General features: G+C 39.8%; 1 non-coding gene across 1 annotated transcript; it reads right to left on the bottom strand.

Moving 5' to 3' along the window:
• Positions 1 to 899: 899 nt before the first annotated feature.
• Positions 900 to 1,006, bottom strand: LOC123280509 (U6 spliceosomal RNA). Its single transcript, XR_006519450.1, has one exon. It is a non-coding gene; the product is annotated as a U6 spliceosomal RNA (small nuclear RNA).
• Between the last annotated feature and the right edge of the window lie 10,160 nt (positions 1,007 to 11,166).

Genomic DNA, 11,166 nt, shown 5'->3' with positions numbered 1-11,166 from the left:
GTACAAACTTTTACAGTTTTCCAGATTCCGTGAAAGTACTTTGAACCGGGGGATAAAGGTGATAGATGATTCTGTTTTAGTACACATCAGCTGGGCACTTAGTGTTTGCAAAGCCCCATCTGGACTTTCTGGGGAGATAGAGGTGTAAAATACTCAGTTCCTTCACTTGGAGGGATTACTATCTAGCGGTGAAAACAAGGCAAGATGTAAATAATGCTAATTTAAAGCTGATTATGGCAAAAGCCACAGAGATTTTGCTACTGTGTATACAAAATGGTACTGGGTTCAAAGGAGCCCAGAGAGCTAAAATGTTCTGCCATGCTGACAGCTCTCCTCCGCTATCTCCAGAGTCTCCTCAGATGTTGGAAAATATTTGGAATTAATGAGAGTGTCAGAGATACACTGATCTACTCCAAATTGCTTATCTAACTCACAAGGTCTTGTAGATCTCAAGTGACACTAGACGATTGGGTTATACATGTTTCCTGATCAATTTCACTGACCTCTAATAGACTAGCAAACATAACTGGGGAAGGCTGGTATAGGGCAGGATGCTTGCAAAGCACTGCCGTCATGACCTCTAAATACAAGAACAGAGGCTGGTGTGCACACACAGTAAATGGGAAACCAAGGAAATTACCTGTGTGATCCAGACCAAAATGACAACCAGTCTAAACTCTCTGAATACCTCAGAGATATCTGACATGAATTATTTGGATGCTTCGTAAGGTTGTATTAAGCCAGGGGATAATCCACATGTGTGCAAGAATAATGGAGGAAAGCACAATAGTACTACACTTTCATTCTTTTTTTTTTTTTTTCTGCTTCATCTCCCCAAACCTCCCCCGTACACAGTTGTATATCTTAGCTGCAGGTCCCTCTAGTTGTGACACATGGGAAAAAATATGGAAGGCTTCACGAATTTGCATGTCATCCTTGCCCAGGGGCCGTGCTAATTTTCTCTGTATCGTTCCAATTTTAGTATATGTGCTGCCGAAGCGAGCACAACACTTTCATTCTTTTATTCACTCAACGTATACTTGTAGAGTCCCTATCATGTGGTGGTATGCTGGTAAATGTTTAACAACCAGCTGGGTGGAGGTGGAAGGGAGCCCTGACTGGTAGCTCCCTTCTCTGTGGGGTAAATCCTGCTACAATGGTCAATTTCAAGCTACCAACATGAAGTCATTGAATACAGCAGGATGAGTCAGTGTAGCACACTGTTACATTTCCACCTTCAGATACAACAGATGTAAATAACCTCAAAACCATAGCTAATAAAATGGAGTAAAATAGTTAGGAAATGATGACTATTCAGTATTTATTACCTTTGCTTTAAATATAATTTGGTTAATTTTTAATAATGGCTGATTGTTAAACAACCAGCTTGCAAGATTTCTGAGAATTTACCCATTGTTTCTCAAGAGCCAATATGAGTAGGCTCCACCACACCACTGCTGTTGGGTGCCAGGCACTGTGCTACATGCTAGTGACTTACTGGAGAGAGACCTCCTTCCTGTTCACATGGAGATGACAGTCCAGTGAGGCAGACAGGTTAAAGATGAATGGTATTTAATTTACAACAGCAATGGATGTTATAAAAGGGAAATAACAGGAAGGTCAGCCTTTTGTTGAGGGATAAGGATGAGAAGGGTTAGGGAAGATGACAAACGAGGGAATAACAGTTGAACTGAGGCTTGAAAGATGAAGAAAAGGCTAAGCCAAGACTAAGAAAAATGGAAAAATCATTCCTGAGGAAGGAAGAGCCCAGTGATGCTGCAGAGGGGCAGCCTTGACATGGCTAAGTAGTGGCGAGCAAGGGAGAGAGTGGTAAGATGGCTGAGGTGGTTCATGGACGCATCCTGCAGAGCCCCTTAGACCTCTTAAGGCTTTCGGTCTTTCCTAAGAGAATGGGCAAACTGTCAAAGGTTTAAATGGAGACAAGGGGTTGATAAGTTTATATTTGTCTTAAGATTACTTAGTCTGCTGGGGAGAGAATGGATTTTAGGGGGCAATGGTGGAAATAGAGACTTTCATTAGTAGTTCAAGTGGGAGAGGATAGTGGTTTGCGTTAAGTTGTTGGCAATGGAGAAAGAAATGGATGGAAGATCTATTTTGAGGACAGAATTGACAAGACCTGTCATGGAACAAAAAAGCTCACAATCACCAATATCTATGTTTCTTTTCCTTTTCTGGAGCACATGACTAAATTATATTTTCCAGCCTTCTTTGAAGTTAGGTGGGGACATAAGACTGAGTTCTAGCCAGTGAAATATAAGTTGTTATGCACAATACCTCCAGATCAGTCCTATAAAAATCTCCCACAGGCAATCCTTCACTCTTTTACCTGTTGCACACTGACCTTGGAGACCACGTTCTGAACATGGCATGTTCACAGTATGGAAGGAACCTTGGAACCTTAGCCAATATCCTGAGAGCCATCCAATTCATAGTGGAATTCTACATAAGCAATAAATCCATTTTGATTGTGTTAAGTCACAGAGATTTGCATGGGGGTGAAGGTAAAGTATTGATTTGGGGGATTTATTAGACATGGAGAGTAATAGGAGGGGGGCATCAAAGATAATCATGGATTTCCAGCATGAGCAACTGTGTGAATGCAGAAGCCATTTAATGATATGTGGCATACTATAGAGGAAGGAAGACCATGAGTTTTGTTCTGTATATATTTAGTTTGCAATACCTATGGAAAAACAAAAGGCAGAAATATTGAGGCGGCAGATAGAAATAAGAATCTCACAGGAGAAAATCAATTTGACTACATAAATTTGAGAGTTATCACCATATGAACAAGGCCGCCAATTTGCATGACTTCAGTAGTCTATGTGAATGGTGTTCCCTGGAGTTGTGTGTGCACAACCTACACAACTTTATGTAGACGGTATATAAAACCATGTTAGAGGAAGAAATCTCCCAAAAAGAAAGAATAGAGTGAGAAAAAATTCAAGTGCACAGCCTTAAAGCTCTCCAATATTTAACATTAGGGTATAGCATGAGGTGTCCCAAAATAGCCTGAGCAGAAAGGACCAGAAAGGTAAGAGAACAGGGTGTCAGGACTGCAGTCTTAGTCAGCTCAGGCTGCTATAACAAAATACTACAGACTGGAGGGCTTAAACAACAGAGATTAATTTTTTCACAGTTCTGGAGGTTGGGAAGTTCAAGATCAAGGTGCTAGCAAGGTAGGTTTCATTCTGAGGCCTCTTGTCTTGGCTTGTAGACAGCTACTCTCACAGTTTGCTCTCATGACCTCTTCTTTGTACATGCTCATGGAGAGAGGGAGAGCTCTCTGCTGTTTCTTCCTATACAGGCATCAGTTCCATCATAAGAACCACACCCTCTTGATCTCATCTAACCCTAATTGTCTCCCAAAGGCCCCATCTCCAAATGCATCACATTGGGGGTTAGGGCTTCAACATATGAATTTGGTAGAGGACACAAACATTTAGTCCATTACAACAGCCAAGTTAAAAAAGTTCTCCAAGAAAGAGATCAACTCTGCTGAAACCTGAGAAGTAGTCAAGAAAACTGAGGACTGAAACTGTCCATTGGATTTAACAACACAGGGGTTACTAGGAACCTCAAAAAAAGCAACTTTAGTGACATGGTGGGAATGGAAAGCAACTTGGAGTTGACTTGGAACCAAATGTGGTATAAGGATGTGGAGAAATGTGTGAGAAAAGAGATAGAGAAGCAGCCGGAGTGGTTATGGAGCATGGAGAGCTTTTGGTTTTGGTTGGTCTTTGCATGGTATAAAATGTTCAAACACTCCAGCAGTGAGGAGGACATGGAAAATGTGGGCTTCACCCAGGAAATATGCCTAAAAACCAGTTAATATGAGTATTTCCCCTGACTGAGAGGAACAGAATGTCTGACCCTAGACAAAGCCCAACAGTGGAAAAATAAAGAAATTCTTTCAGCATTCTGACAGGGACTTTAAGCATTCTGACAGGAAAATTCTTCAAACATTCTTCAGGAAGCCCTGGAAAATTGCTACAGCACCTGCTGCTTTTCAAAGAAAACATTTTAGTCATATCTGAACTTTTCAAGAAACATTATTGCTGGAAATTATAGGGCAGTGGGCAGTGGTAAACTTCACGGTGCCCCCAATCCCTGAGCAATTGCAGTCCAAGCTACCGTCCTGATGGGTCTTAATTAACTCCCTCTTGGATTTTTGGTTTGGTTTGGTTTGGTTTGGTTTTGGTTTCATTGGGTCAACCTAAATTCCAAACCTATATCTCTTCTCGTCGAGATTGTCATATGTGCCCAGTAGTCCAATGAAAGCTCTTCTAAGAGTATCTGTGCTGCAGACAACGGGAGTTTAGGGTGGGATTAACTCGAAGGAGTTTTTATACAATAAAAGATAGTTTGATGAAGGCCCTCTAGTCTCCCCTCAAAAAAGAAAGCAACATGTTGCCCACAATCATTTTATATTTGGATATTAGAGTCCCTTTTCACTCATCTCTTCAAGGCTGTCACCTACCATGCATTAAGAGCTGTTAAACCCTGTGTCATTATCCTTCTGACTCCAATTCAGACTCCCACTACCTCTCACCCGACTAGACACCAGGTCCTGACACTTTTTCTAGTGTATAAAACATTCTGAGTAGTGTGCACAAGCAGAGTGCTTAGCATCGTTCGTCGTGAGAATCCCTACTTTTGCAAGTGACTTGAAATCTTTGCAAAGCTCTTCCAGCAAATCTGCTGGAGGGCATCGTCTTCTCAGCCTAATTACTTGCATACCAGTGTTGGGGTGTACAGTAGTGGTATACATTTGCTGTCTATACATTTCTTAAGTTTAACTGAGGAAAGCCAGACCTGCAGTTGGAGGAGCTGCTGGCTGGCAATCTCAGAGTCACGAGGAAGTCCTGCAGCAAAAGTTGGGGATGTGATTAACACTGAAGTCACGGTGAAAAGAGGCCCAGCATAACTCAGTCAAACAGTTCTTCCTCTGGAAAACAAGCCTGAATTACTGACGCTTGATATTAGGATTATCGCATTTATGCCTGTAATTTACAAAGCTCCAATTTCAAGAATTGCTATCTTCCATTCTCAGACTCTGATAGTCAGGGATATCTACTGTTCTTTTGCTATATAACAAATCACGTCAAAACTTAGTGGCTCAAAAAAAACAAAAAAACAGAAAATTTCCACTTCTGTGGGTTGACTGGGCTGAACTGGGCGGGTCTCCAAGTGGGGTTGACCAGGCCACTCATGCAGCTGCATGCATTTGGGAGCTCATCTGGGCTGGAACAGTCAATATGTCTCACTAACATGTCTGGGACTTTGGTGCTGCTTACCAGCTGAGGTGCTTCATTTCTCCTCTGCATGGCCTCTCTCTCTCTCCACATGGTTTCTAACTATTTGTTAAGAAGCCCAAACTTCTAACAAAATGGTAGGCTTCCAAGTGAGAAAAAGTAAAAGCCACCAGGCCTCTTAAGATCTACAACACAGAGTCACTTTTGCCGCATTCTGTTAATGAAGAGCAGCCCAGATGCAAGGGGAGGGAGAGGAGGAGTGGCAGGCATGGACAGGATCAGGAGGAAGTTGGTGGCCATCTTTGCAGGCAGTCTACCACATTTACCATTAGGCCTTAAGCTTGTATAACCTCAGTTAATTTCCCTTTCACTAGGCATGAATATTTCAGTGCTTGAATTAAAAAGGGTATGGGACCAAATTCTACCTAAAAGTGGACTGTCCATCATGACTCAATGACTTGACAAGAGATGCTCAGCTACCATGAGACCACCACTGAAGTTCTCTCAGTGCTCCTCCACTTATTAAGGGCAGGAAACCTCCTTTTGCTCTGGTGGACCACTGTGTTTTATAGGGATTTTTATTCAAGTGGATATTTTTCGACAGTAAATCATAGCACTAACAAACATAGATAAATGTTCCATTATTTTTACAGGACAGTCAACTGGAAAATTCTGTGGGTTTGTTATTCTAAAGCATTGTATAAACATGTACTCAGGATTGCTTTTCAAATTCAAGCTCAGATACTTTAGATAATGTCTTTTTTTTTTCTGCCTACTTTCAGTTTGACTTCAAACAATTGGAAATCTTTTAAAGACAGAGGGTTATCTTATGTAATGAAGAATGGACATTATGTTAATATTTCCTGTAGGGAAAAAAACAGATTAGATTGGTTGTCTATGTCATTTTCCCATGATTGGATTTTAACAATTTTTTCCTTTTTTTCCCTGGAATATAACAAGGCTTAGCCAAATCTTTAACATCTGAAGGAAAATGTTTGGGCGTGAGAGCCTCTCTCAGTGCTTGGGATTTCAAAACCATCTGAGAATTCTTAGGATGGGTTTTGAAAGATGTAGGTAGTAAATACTTTCACAATTTGCTTAAAGGTATTTGGTGACTGGAACAGAGAACTTTGTGTGGGGAGGAAGCTAGGCAGTTGGTGGGGCACACCTCTTCCCTCCATCATACAAGAAACAGGCAGCCTTTCAGCTCCTACAGGTAACAGTGATCAGTGGCTATGAATTGTTGAAAATCTACTGTGAACCAACTTTTTGATTGGATGCCATACACACACCATCTCATAGTAATTAATGGCCTATTCCTCCACTTTACAGATAAAGAAATTGGAGTTCAGAGAGGTTGTCATGACCATCTAGCAAGAGTCAAAGCTCAGAATTGACCTACATGTCCCTGATTCTAAATCCAGAGCTTTTTACATTGTGGTATACTAACCTCCAAACCAGAAATGAATTAAATTCATGGTAATAAGGTTCCCCCTGAGGATCTCTTATTTCTATTCTCACTCTCCGATTGTGAGGTGGGTAGACAATGAGATTCTCAAACAGACCCAGGTAGAGAAAAATATGGGTGGTGCACAGGAAAGAGCCTACTTTATCAAATTTCTGATTTCTGGAACAAATCTTGTGATTCTTACTCAAAATTTTTGTCCTTAGCACTGTGACATTTGGAGCTTGAAGATGCCCAGGATTTCAGTATTTGATGTACCATCTAAGCTGTTAATCTGTCTGCACACAAGAACCGCAGAATCACTGAAAGAACAACCCCAACACGTACCCTTGAAGACCAGCAGGTAAGTTCCTTGAACATGGAGCTGGGCGTTACTGATAAGGATTTTCAGACAGTTATCATATCAAAACACTAAGTTTTCAGAATCATCCACCCTGTGAGGAAGTTGCAACAGTACCAAGGGCTAATTGAAGGCAGCAAGTTATTTAACTAGTCACTAGTCAGGCAAAGTGGTTTCCTTCTTGTTGCATTCTTGCAATGCAGGGTAAACTTGTAAGGATTCTGTCTGGGCCACACATTTAGCTTTACTACAGTCCCGCCTATTCAATACTCACAATAATTCCTCCCATTTAGCCCTCACCATACACGACTAGTAACTTTTATTCTCTGAGTGCTGTGTCTGCTTCGATTTTTCAGAAAGTTACATGATAATATGGTAGAGGACCTCTAATAATGTTGCTGAAGTTGGGTCTTGATGATGGTCCTTCTGCCTCTGAGTGTAACTTTTGAAGTCCATTCGGCAGATGTTGCCTGGCAACTCAGTGTGGTGGTGGTAATGGTGGACTACACATCCTGAGGCTGTGATGGTCAAGGATTCAATAAAGCCTTGGCTTCTCAAGTCAGACACTCTTGCTTGTTGAACATATCAATGCTAGTATCCAGGAAGGGCTCACTCTGGTATAACTGGGGCCCGGGAGCAAAGGCGCCTGGTGGCAGTCATCAAGAAATTATCAGGATTTGGGGCCAATAGGGCAGAAGACTTGGCTCTGAGAAGAGAAGCAGCAACCAGGGAACACTGGTTCCAGGGCAGGATGCGGGCTGCAAATAGCACATCGTGACCAGGTGGATTTAGGATAAGAACTAATGCTTCCATTGTTCAGTTAGGCTAAATACAGTCTTCTCTCTACCCTCAGTCATGTGCCCTTACGTATGGATTTAAGACACAGTCCTGATTTCACAGCAGCACTGGTCTTGAACTTCAAGGGGTGGAACACCCTCTAGTCAACTTCATACATACTTTTGGTTGGGAATGCCTTCTTGGTTTACAGGAGTCAGCTAGTCTCCCAGCGGGGAATATAGAAAGAAACCTAGTAAATTTTTATGGGAAAATACACTTTGGGTTATTAGATGAAACCAAGACCAATACTTGTATGAACTATATGATGTGTATTAAATACAAACCATTTGTGCTTGCAAATCCTGTGATTGAAAGGGAAGTCTCACTTGATCCTTAAGAAACGATTTTGTATCATTTCAGATACGGCCGAAAACAGGAGCGAACCACATGCACTGCTTAATATGTCGTGGGACTTCCCTCTAATAATAATGATGATGGTGAGAATGTATTATTTATATGATAGCATTCTAGTTTGCATTCAATATACATCTTGTTTTGGTTTTGCTCATATGGAATGCTATAATTAGTCCTGTTTCACAGATGGGGAAGCATAAAGAGCTTAAGTGGCATGTCCAAGGTCATACAACTGGTAAATATAATAGCAGAACTGAACCCAGCTCTGACTGCAGCCCTTGTGTTTTTCTCCCTGACAAACATAATATATATACTGTACTGTTTTGTTGTTGATGTTGTTTCTAACAGACTGAGATAAACATTTCTAAGGAGTATCTCCATATTCGCCAAGTATCAATTTAACTGAAACCTCTGGAGTGGTTGCACACTGAATAGGAGCCTCTTACAGTGGTCTTCCAGAATAATTCTCTTAACTGGTAATAAAAATAAATCTATGAAAGACTTCAGATAGATGGAGCAAGCTGTGTGAATATCAATTTTAACGTTGGCTTGAAAACTGAAACGCTTGCTTTATGCTTTTGTTCAACTGATGTTCAAGCAAATTGTGTTGAATATCCATGTTTGATTCAATAGTGATGTTTGAAATATTTTTGTATTCTCATGTAAAAGTCTTAGCTCCATATTATTATAATATATCAAGGTTGGTCACCAAATGCATAAATACTGAGTGCAGCTGTAGAATTTAATAAAACCAAAAGTTTGAGCTAGCAAATGAAAAATTACATATTATTGGAAACTTGTGCTCAAAGTCGAAACTTGAAGGAAATATTTTAGCACTATCACAATATTACATTGCAGTCATTATTTAATTTATCTCCTCTGAAATGGCTTAAAGGAAGTGCTCGCAAAGCCCTATTTACCCCAGCCAGGAAGTAAGGCAGTGGTCAGCGAGTGAATGAAGTCATGCAAAGCTGACAATGCCACTATTGTAAGAGCACCTCGGAGGAGTATTGTTTGACGTTGACCAAGTGAGGGATGTGTTGGAAGTTTTTATTTCATCTTAACAAAAGGGTAAGGCCAGAGCAATAATAGAAAACTAGCCTTTTCTTGAATTCTGTTTTTTACGCTTTTAATTGAAAAGCATCAACTTGAATGTACCTGGAAGAAAGAAATGTCTTACAGTAAATTATGAAGATTTTGGGAAACAGTTTTACATTTTAAAAATGTACCCTAAGTAAATAGCATATTTTTATACCTATCTATAAGTATATACCATATAAATGTTCATAAATGCTATGTATAACATATATATATATAATTTATATATTCACCATTCAGTTTTTCCAGGAGAAACTTCAAGAGCCCCTACCAACTCATGCATTTCAATTGTCACTTTGAACTTTGGAACAAAGGAGAGACTGTAAAACCAGTTTATAAAAAGTATTATGAGATACCACAACTGGCATTTTTACGACCTTATTAAACTACATTCAAGTGGCATAAATTATATGTAATGAAAGTGAAAAGGATCTCTGACCCGATTTTAATATTGGGTGCATGCTTATTAGTTTGAGTTTTTTTCTGAATAGAAACCTTTTTTCAAACTCTAGCAGTTGATATTATGTGGAAGTCATAAATGTCAGATTACATTAAACTATTTTGGTTCATAGAATAGCGCAGCCATTAAGTTACAAGAGAGTAATGAGTAGGTCTTCTCACAAAGTAGAGGCAAAGGTGTTAATTTAGATTTGAAACATTCCACCCCATTATAAAAGCCAAATTAATTTGCCATGTGTAGAAGCAGCAAAGACCAATATTTGAAAGGTGAAAGACCCCCTTTTTGTAGGAGAATGATAGGAGAGAGCATATGAAGTTTCCATTTCTGAAGAGTATGTATACTGGTCCCTGGAAGGTTAATTATTAAGTGCTATAGATTCTCTTATTATAAATTTCTATTCAAGAAGTTGAATTGATAGAATTAGTTAAATGCTAAAGATGAAAGGAAATCTGGGCATTTAGATAGTTTGAAAATGTGCAGATTTAAATATAGATATAAAGTTAATTTATTTTATCTCCTCCAATTTTTATAATTTATTATGAAGAAGGTATTTTCATCTGGTTTTAGAGATTTTGATTAGGCATTAGTTACAGATTCTAAAAGAGATAAAAAGAAAAAAAACCCCATTAATTTGGAGGACTATAGAAATAAAGCATAGGGCATCCTGAATTTCAAGTGTCTGAATGAAAAATACCTAAAGACATAAAGAAATGAAGATACTTCACAAAAAAAATGTCAGAAACAACAGCCTTTACAAACCTAGACAACATATTGAACAATGGTAAAATGATAAGAAGAATAATGTTGAATTAGCTCATCATTTTTTAAATGTGAGAAAAATAGAAATGCAAAAGCCACTCAATGAAAGAAAAAGGCTAGTTTATAGTAGCCCAGCCCAAAGAGAGGCAAAAGTATGGATTGTGGCATCTGCAGGGTCAAGCATAAGTGGTCACCTGAAGGACTTCTGTTACCAATCTTCCTTTTCTTGCTTAAGGAAGATTGACCCTCAGCTAACATCTGCACCAGTCTTCCTCCATTTTGTATGTGGGACACCATCACAGCGTGGCTTGATGAGCGGTGTGTAGGTCCGTGCCTGGGATACAAACCCATGAACCCCAGTCTACCAAAGTGGAGCATGTGAACTTAACCACTATGCCACTGGGACGCCCCCGAAGGACTTTTAAGTGCAGTAGGTTCTGGTCAGGTTAGCAGGTTACTGAGGCATTAGTAAAGACTCCACAAGGATTCTTAGAAACTCCTCTGTGTTCTCGGCGAGAAAAGCAGCAGGCAGTAATATTAAAGCCTAAGAGACCTTGGGGAAGTGAGTTCATGCAGA

Source organism: Equus asinus, chromosome 24, assembly GCF_041296235.1.
Source record: "Equus asinus isolate D_3611 breed Donkey chromosome 24, EquAss-T2T_v2, whole genome shotgun sequence".
In the NCBI taxonomy this organism is placed as follows: domain Eukaryota; kingdom Metazoa; phylum Chordata; class Mammalia; order Perissodactyla; family Equidae; genus Equus; species Equus asinus.
Note: the sequence above shows the minus strand (reverse complement) of the source record. Positions and strands in the feature narration are given on the sequence as shown.